We start from the raw sequence: 9,852 nt of genomic DNA, 5'->3' as shown, positions 1-9,852 counted from the left end.
AATAAGATGTAAAGCAATTAGAAAAATGCCTGGCACATAGGAAGTGCGTATGTGTTAGCTACCATTAAAAACCATGCTCTGTGAAGAGTTTATCTCCACCTCAAGATTTCTCATTCTGAAAAGATGGTGTTATTTCTTGCCAAGACTAATCTTTCCAACTGTGCTTTAGGTCTCACCTTCAGTTTTCTTCTCTCATCTTTCTCTTTACATTTTTTTAAAATTGAGATATAAATCACACACCATAACATTCTCCTTAGAGTGTACCAGTTGCCATTGAGTTGATTCCAACTCATGGTGACTCCATGTGTGTCAGAGTAGAACTGTGGGCTCCATAGGGTTTTTGATGGCTGATTTTTGGAAGTAGATCTCCAGGCCTTTCTTCTGAGACGCCTCTGGGTGGATTCTAACCACCAAACTTTCGGTTAGCAGCCTAGCGCGTTAACAATTTGCACCACCCAGGGACTCTTTAAAGTGTACAATTACTGCTCTTTCGTACAGCCACAAAGTTGGGCACCCATCACCACTATCTAATTCATTATCCCAAAAAGAAACCCTGTGCCTATTAGGATTTGCCCCCCTTTTGTTCCCAACCACCCCACCCCCCGCAACCCTAGGCAATGGCTATTCTACTTTTTGTCTCTATAAATTTGCCCACTCTTAACATTTCATTTAAATGGAATCATACAATATTTGGACTTTCATGACTGGCTTCTTTCACTCATCACAATGTCTTCCAGGTCCATCCATGTTGTAGCATGTATCAAAACTTCATTTCTCTTTATGGCTGAATAATATTGCATGGTATATATATACCACATTTTGTTTATTCATTCATCAGTTGATAGACATTTGGGTTGTTTCAACCTTAAGACTATTATGAATAATGCTGCTATTAACAGTGGTGTACAAGTATCTGAGTCCCTGTTTTCTATTATTTTGGGTATATGACTAGGAGTGGAATTGTTAGGTCATGTGGTAACTATGTTTAACATTTTGAGGAACTGCCAAGGAGTTTTCCAAAGTGCCTACACTATTTCACATTCCCACAAGCAATGTAGTACAGCTTCAATTTCTCCACATCCTCCCCAACCCTTGTTATTGTTGATAACAATATTGTGGCCATCCTAGTCCTCTCCTCTCTTTTTTATCTTTATCGCATTCCTATCTACTGAATCCTGCTCTGTCTTTAAATATACTTAGATTGTCCTTAAACTAAATAAGCATTTCCTGGACCCTGCCACTCCTCCAATACCGTTGACCCCGCTGCCCTAAAAAATTCTCCCTTGGCTTCTATGACTACTTCTCCAGGTTCTCTTCCATCTTCCCTTATTTATCTTTTTCCTTTTCCACATAATGTAGGCATTCCTGTCTTCTGCCAGTCCGTCTCCTGGCAATCTCATCCACTCTCACAGCTTCAACTATGTTCAACTCAAATAATACGAACATTAACATAATCTCACTTATATACTGCTTTACAGTTTACAGAGCATATTTAATGTATCATCTTGCTTAATCTACACAACAACCCTGCAGTGAGTAAAGCAGGCATTTACTAATATAATCCCCATTTTACAGATGATAAATCTAAAGCTCAGAGGGTTTTCTAGTTCAAGGTCCAGAACTGGAAAGTGTCAGAACCGGCATTCGGACCCAACATCTTCTGAATGTGAGTTACAAAGTGTTCTCTCCACTGTCTTCATGAAGCCTTTCTGGATCATCCCTATGTGACTATAGACTTTTCTTCCCTCAGATGTCCATGTACCTGTTTCATGGAGTGCATCATATTCTGCTTTGAGTTGATTGTATACATCTCTTATTAAAATGTGTGCTCCCTGAGAACAGGAACCATATTCTACTTCTCTTTCAACTTCCATAGCTTCTAAAATAGTGAGTGCTGGGCTTATAGAAGGTAACAAATGATATTTCTGGAACTGAATTTATCTTCCCCTGCCAACTTCTTCTGAGAGTTTATCTAACACAATCAGCTTAATCTCCTTCCCATTGGAATGGCTGGTTTCATAGCACCAAGTTTTCCTAACCTCTAACATGTCTCAAAACCCATCCAGAAAGACTTGAGGTCCGGTCACCAGTTAACCAGATAATACAATCCAAACCATTTTTACTTTCAGTATAGGCAATTAAGGCCAAAAAGTACATTTGAATCGCTTCAGTTCTCTCTTTGTCTCTGTCTCTCTCTCTGTAGTATAGATCAGAACTGAGTCTCTTTGCCTCAGTGTTTGAATTGGGGCTTGCTGGGGCAGCAAACATCTTCTCATCAATTACAAGATCTTCCTTATTGTGCTAAAATCCTGGATGAAATCTCCTTGATTTTAAGCAGGAATCTAAGAATGGTGCAAATACTTTCTGCTGCAGAGATCTTTTCCCAAGACTGTTCCACATGCTCTGATACCTTTTCACAATCTGCAAACTCAACTGACTAAAAGAGGACATACTTACTCTGGATGAGTAGCAGCTACTATAGAAAACTCATTGTCCCACATAGGTCTCCCAAAGGAGGTTTTCTGTTTCAGACCTGTCAAGATGGCAGTGGCCTTGTCAAAGTTTAATGCTGCATGACCAGCCTGGAGTCAGAGAAATAAGAAGTTGGAAAAAGCAGATCCTGATAGCTGTCTCTTCCTTCAGCCACATTTGTGTGTGTGTGTGTGTGTGTGTGTGTGTGTGGTGAAAATATACATAACAAAACATGAGCCAATTCAACAACTTCTACATGTATAATTCAGTAACATAGATTGCATTCTTCAAGTTGTGCAACCATTCTGTCTATCCTTTTCCAAATTATTCCACCACCATTAACATAAACTCAGTGCTCTTCAAACAAAAGTTCCCCCTTTCCCCCTCCCTCCCAACTCTGGTAACCATGAATAATCTTTAATTTCTATGTACTTGCTTATATCATATACGTGACATCATACAGTATTTGTCCTTTTGTGATTGACTTATTTCACTCAGCATGATGTTTTCAAGGTTCATCCATTTAGTGGCAAGCATCAGGGCTTCATTTATCTTTATGGATGAGTCGTATTTCATTGTGTGCATTTATACCACATTTTGCTTATCCATTCATCTATTGATGAACATTTCGGTTTTTTCCACTTGTGGCTATTGTAAAAAGTGCTACAATGAACATTGGTGTACAGGTTTCTATTTTCATTCCAGCCTTCAATTTGTCTGAGTATATACCTAGGATTGAAATTGCTGGGTCATATGGTAGTTCTTTGTTCAGCTTTTTGAGGAACGACCAACTGTTTTCCGCAATGACTACGGAAGAGGCTGCATAGGTCCAGCTCACTATTATTACTCCCCACTGCTACCCCCTGCATTGTCTCATGATCTTGTTCCTCACCCCCCCACCCCCGTTCCAGTCTCTATAAAAAGTTTAAGATTAACCGATGTTCCTCCTTGGAGGGTGGAAAACAAGTGCTGATGATCTAGGAATGACAAACCGAAGAAAGCACCCATCTTGGGACAAGAAAAGCAGGATGTCATCAGATAACCCACGAGAAAAGATTAACTCATCTGGGATGTGACCACCTCAAGAGGGAACTAACACAAACTTCTAAGACCCATAATCCTGTCCCTATAAAAGCCTTCGGCTGATCTCCAGTGAGGGAGATGGATTTTTGGAGGAATCTATTCCCCTCTGTCTCCTATATATCGATATATAATATTGCTGCTCATCTCTCCCCTGTCTCAGAATTGTCTATTGTGGCAAGTAGAGCCAATCTGCGTTATTATGGTAACAACTATACCATTTTACATTCCCACCAGAAATGGATGAGGATTCCAGTTTCTCCACAACCTTGCCAACATCTATTTGTTCCTGTTTTTTTTTTTTTTTTTGTCATTGCCATTCTAATGTCATTGCCATTCTAATGGGGTGAAGTGGTATCTCATTATAGTTTTTATTTGGATTTCTCTAAAGGATAACTATGTTTAGCATATTTTCATGTGTTTGTTGGCCATTTGAATATTCTCTTTGGTGAAAAGTCTGTTCAAGTCCTTTGCTTGTTTTTTGACCGGGTTGTTTGTCTTTTCGTTGTTAAGTTGTAGAAGTTTTTTTTTTCTAAACATATTTTGGATATTAGACCTTCATTAGCTATATGGTTCTCAAAAATTTTCTACCTATCTGTAAGTCGTCTTTTCAATTTGTTGATAAAGTCCTTTGATGAACAAAAGTATTTAATTTTTATGAGGTTCCATTTATCTATTTTGTCTTTTGCTGCTCATGTGTTTGTTGTCATATCTGAAAATCCATCTGCAGTGTAGTAAATTACTATTATATGGCCATTCTAGCCGTGGTCTTTTGACGCCCATGAAATGATTGGGTAAGACTATGCAAATAAGGTGCTTGTGACCCACCAAGGGGATTGGACAGCTTGCTAATAATGCTAATAAGATGCATGGAACTCTTGTGGAGTGGGATTATGCAAATGAGGTGCATGGAACCCTTATAAGGGATTGGTCAGTTTTGCCATCCCACTAGGCTTAAAGGGAACCAATCCAAGAGGCTGGAGGGGGACCTCACTACCATCAAGAAGAAGAGCCAGGAGCACAGCACATCTTTTGGACCCAGGATCTCTGTGCTGAGAACCTCCTAAACCCAGGAGACAGCTATAACACTGGAGAATGCGCAAGATGGCAAGAAGTGGGAGCAAGTGCAGCAGAGAAAGGGCAGCAGCAGAACCAGGAGACTGGTGTGAGATGGTAGTGAGCTTCCTGGCCCATGGAGCAAGGCAGTTACAGCGGGCATGCCGACCCACAGAGTGAGGTGGCTACAGTGGGTATGCCAACTCATGGAGCGAGACAGCTGAGCACCTTCAGGCAGGAGGCTTGCTAGCAGAGTGGGGTGCCTCCAGGCACTTGTTGGTGGAGCTAAAAAGCTGTAACACTTGCCTGAGCAGAACAGAGGCCAGGTCCGAGCAGTGGCAGAGGCTAGGCCAAGAGCACAGGACCCAGGCTGAGAGTGAGGGCCCAGTGGCAGCAGCCAAGAGGAAGCTGTATCCTGAGTTGTTCCTGTTACTTCCAAATTGATCTTTGATCCTGAATTGTAACCTGTTAAAACCAAAAACTCATTGCCATCAAGTCAATTCCGACTTTTAGCAACACTATAGGACAGAGTAGAAATGCCCCATAGGGTTTCCAAGGCTGTAACTCTTTACGGAATCAGACTGCCACATCTTTCTCCCGTGGAGCAACTGGTAGTTTCAAACAGCTGACCTTTTGGTTAGCAGCCAAGCGCATTAACCACTATGCCAAAATCTTACTTTGCTAATAAACACCATAACTGTAAGTATGGTCTGTGAGTTCTTTGTGGCCATCGCAATGAATTATTGAACCCAGTAGAGAAGTAGAGAGTGCTGTGGGAGGGACAGCTGGTGTCAGAATTGGTAAAAAAAAAAAAAAAATGTTGTAGAGTGAAGATATGTCTGACCTCCACCTCATAGGAGTCATCAGCTTTGGTCTGATGCTGATGGTAATTTGCTCTCTTCCTCCTGAGATCTGATGCCACACCATTTTTATACCATCATTAAAATAGGGCCCTTCAGCCACATCCCTATATTTTCTTCTAAGAATTTTATGGTTTTAGTTTTCACATTTAGGTATTGATCCATTTTGAATTGGTTTTTGTGTATGGTGTGAGGCATGGATACTGAATCATTCTGCATGTAGAAATCCACTTTTCCCAGCACTATTTATTGAAGATACTCTTCCTTCCCCCATTGAATGGATTTAGCACCCTTGTTGTAAATCAGTTGACCATAGATGTATGGATTTATGACTGGACTCTCAATTCTATTACATTGGTCTATATGTTTATTATTATGCCAGTACCAGGCTATTTTAATTACTGTAGCTGTATAGTATGTTTTGTGTGTTAATAATAATCAATATAAGGCTGATCCCCAAAATGGAAAGATAATTCACATCCCCATTTTCCCACTTCTCCATCTTTGACACCAGCCACCCACGTGGTGTTTTCTCTCTCTCTGACCCTAACCACCCAGAGTTAGATCTTTACAAAATGACTTCCTGCACAGCTCTCTTCTGTCCACCAGTCCAAAGCTGAGTCCTCACAAGTTAGAAGGACTCTTCTAATCAAATAGGTAGGCACCAGGCCCTGCTGGCTTTCACTGCCCCAATGAGTTTGATAATTCACTAGAATGACTCACAGAACGCATGGAAAGAGCTATACTCAATATAACCTTTTTAATATAACCACAAAAGAATATACATGAAGAAGGCAAGGTCTGGGGGCACTTTTCGGCATGGAGCTTCATGTCCTCAGAGATGTGCCAGTCCTCCCACATGCATCAATCTAGAAGCTCAAAAGGAAACGCCAAAGTTCAGAATCCCTTATAATAGTCATTGGGGCCTCAGTGTATATGCATGACTGAGGCCTTAATGCATAGTTATGATCAATACAAAGAATATGTATTATTGACTGCATCGTGCCCCCTTCCCTTCTTGAAGTTAGTTGCTAGGTGATGAGCTGGGGTCTTCCAACTCATTTGCACATTTTTAAGTGTTGTCTAGCTGTTTTAGAAAAGCAAAGACACCTTGAATGCTAGAAAATTCCAAGGGTTATTTTTAAGAACTAGAGACAAAAGGTCAAATCAAGTTTTTTGTCCCACATTTTGAAATCAGGATATGACGTCTTCCTACTTTATTCTTCTTCAAGATTACTTTAACTATTTGGGGTCCCTTGCCATTCCATGGCAGTGCAGTGATTAAGCATTCAGCTGCTAACCAAAAGGTCAGCAGTTCAAATCCACCAGCCGCTCCTTGGAAACCCTATGAGGCAGTTCTACTCTGTCCTACAGGGTTGCTATGAGTTGGAATCGACTCGACGGCAATGGTTTTTGGGTTTTGGTGCCATTTCATATAAATATGAAGATTGACTTTTATATTTCCATAAAAGGTGCTGTTGGAATTTTGATGGGGATTGCATTGAATTTATAGATTGATTTGGGTAGAATTGACATCTTAACTATATTAGGCCCTCCAATCCACAAAACACAGAATGTCCTTCCATTTATTTAGGTTTTCTTTAATTTCTTTTAGTAATATTTTAGTTATCTATGTACAAGTTTTTCACCTTCTTGGTGAAATTTATTCCTTGTGTTAAAACAAAAATCGTATTAAGCCAATAATAGAAACTAATTGAAGTTTATTTAATATACAATTTGCAAATTGGGGTAACACTTCAACTATAGAGTCAAAAATGTTCAAAGAAAGAGAGAACTTCCAAAGATTCTTATACCCCAGCTTATCACTAGTAAAAAAAATCTGTGGTCAGTAGGATTCCATACAGCATTGTCTTGAATAACAATTGAAATAATTACTGATTTACCCTAAAATATAGCTCTAGTCTGACCTTTGGGGTTTCTCTTTTTTGAAACTGACTTCACACAGATAATTATTCAAGAGAGCACAATGCCTAAGGCTAAATGGTTTTTACTAATTTTTTGACTTAAAGGTGACTTTAGGGAACCAGTTTCCTAGAATTGCTGAGTCAGGTCCTTTCTTACACAATTGTTCGCGCATGATACGTTGGAACTGTGTGGAATGAGGTTTCTTATGTAGTTTCAGACAAATAATTTCCTTGGTCATCTATGGAGAGGAAAGAGGCAGGGATGGGGCTTGTGAAACTGAGAGTGGTCATTATGCAATTTGATGGTATTTCTTATTTGGAAAAAAAAATACACACCTGAATTCAGAAGACATGAAAAAATATATTTAAGAAATGGCCAATAACAATGTGGAAAAAAAATTGACCTCAGAAGTAATCAGAGAAAGGAATATTAAAACAAGATAGCACTTTTAGCATCTCAAATTGGAAAACAATTTTAAACAGTAATTAACTGGGATGTAAGGAAATGGGCGCTTTCACATGTAAAGCTGGTGGAAGTGCAAAGTGGTACCAACTTCCCAGAGAGCAATTTGATAATACAGCTCAACAGCTTTGAAAGCATTCCTTCTCTTTGATCCAGGAATTTCACTTCTAGTAAATGAATCACGAGGAAATAAAGTTATACACAAAGAGTTACATACAAATACAGTAATGGCCACATGATTTACTTTGAAAAATGACAAACTGGTATACCAGGTAGTCATTTTAAAATAAATGTTTCAGAAGAATATTTGACAACAGAGGGAAGAATTCATCCATAAAATGTTAGGGGAAAAAAAAGATAATTATTGTCTCTAGGTGATAGAGAGTCCCTAGGTGGCACAAACGGTTAAGCACTCAACTATTAACTGAAAAATTAATGGTTCAAACTCACCCAGAGGACTGGTGATCTGCTTCCAAAAGGTTCACAGCCTTAAAAACCCTATGGAGCAGTTCTCTACACTCATGAGGTTGCCATGAGTTGGAATCCACTGGATGGCAACTAACAACAACAACAACAGGTGGTAGAACTGTGAGGTTTTTATTTTCTTCCAAATATTTTTCTGTATTTTCTAAACTTTATACAATGGACATGTGTTGTTTTTATAATTTTTAAAAGGGGGGATGTTATTAATTGAATTGTTGCCCCCAAAATATACGTTGGAATCCTAACCCCTATACCTATGGACCCCATGCATCTGTCAGTTTGTCATATTGTGGTGGCTTGCGTGTTGCTGTGATGCTGGAAGTTACGCCACCAGTATTCAAATACCTGCAGGGTCACCCATGGTGGACAGGTTCCAGCTGAGATGCCAAACTAAGAAATACAAGGAAGAAGGCCCTGGTGGTATACTTCTCAAAAAAATATAGCCAGTGAAAACCTTATGAATAGCAACGGAACTTTGTCTCTTTAAAGTGTTCAAAAGCAAATATATCACTTTAAGGACTAAAGTGCACCTGACCCAAGTCATGGTGTTTTCAATTGCCTCACATGCATGTGAAAGCTGGACAATGAATAAGGAAGATCGAAGAAGAATAGATGCCTTTGAATAGTGGTGTTGGCAAGGGATATTGAATATACCATGGACTGCCAAAAGAATGAACAAATCTGTCTTGAAAGACGTAAAGACAGAATGCTTCTTAGAAGTGAGGATGGCAAGACTTCGTCTCACTTTGGACATGTTATCAGGAGGGACCAATCCCTGGAGAAGAACATCATGCTTGGTAAAGTAGAGTGTCAGCGAAAAAGAGGAAGACCCTCAACAAGATGGATTAACACAGCGGCTGCAACAAAGGGCTCAAGCATAACAACAATTATGAGGATGGTGCAGGACCTGCCAGTGTTTTGTTCTGTTGTGCATAGAGTCGCTATGAGTAGGAACCGACTCGACAGCACCTAACAACAACAGATGAGGACTGAGCTATTCTTTTTAATTCTGACTCTAATCTAAAGACTTTAATCATTCTTAGAGTACTTTGAGGTACCACAAGTCAAACTTCTCCTACTATTTATTCTTCAATCTAACATTTTATGAGCAAGTAAACATAAGCCATAACACCCACGATAATTACCATGAGGCAGACTTGAGTTCCCTCGAATCCAGTTTCCTGATCATTCACTATCTAATCATAATTTCCAAGCGTGTTCTTAAAACCTCAAAGAAAGCCCATGCCAAGAATGCTTTTTTTCTAGAAAACTTGACTAGGATTTCACAGCAAAACTTGGGGACAGTACAGTAGTCAATTAAAATTAACTGTACAAAGTAGCTCTTTTGTGCTGATTTTTCTTTTGGCTTTATTTATGATGGCTCTTTTTTTTTTAATATTTTATTGTACTTCAGGTCAAGGCTTACAGAACAGATAGTTTCTCATGTAACAGTAACACACATGCTGTTTTATGACATTGGTTAACAACCCCACAACATTTTAACCCTCTAAAT

Source organism: Trichechus manatus, unplaced genomic scaffold (genome assembly GCF_000243295.1).
Source record: "Trichechus manatus latirostris isolate Lorelei unplaced genomic scaffold, TriManLat1.0 scaffold00051, whole genome shotgun sequence".
In the NCBI taxonomy this organism is placed as follows: domain Eukaryota; kingdom Metazoa; phylum Chordata; class Mammalia; order Sirenia; family Trichechidae; genus Trichechus; species Trichechus manatus.
This window is presented reverse-complemented; position numbering follows the sequence as displayed.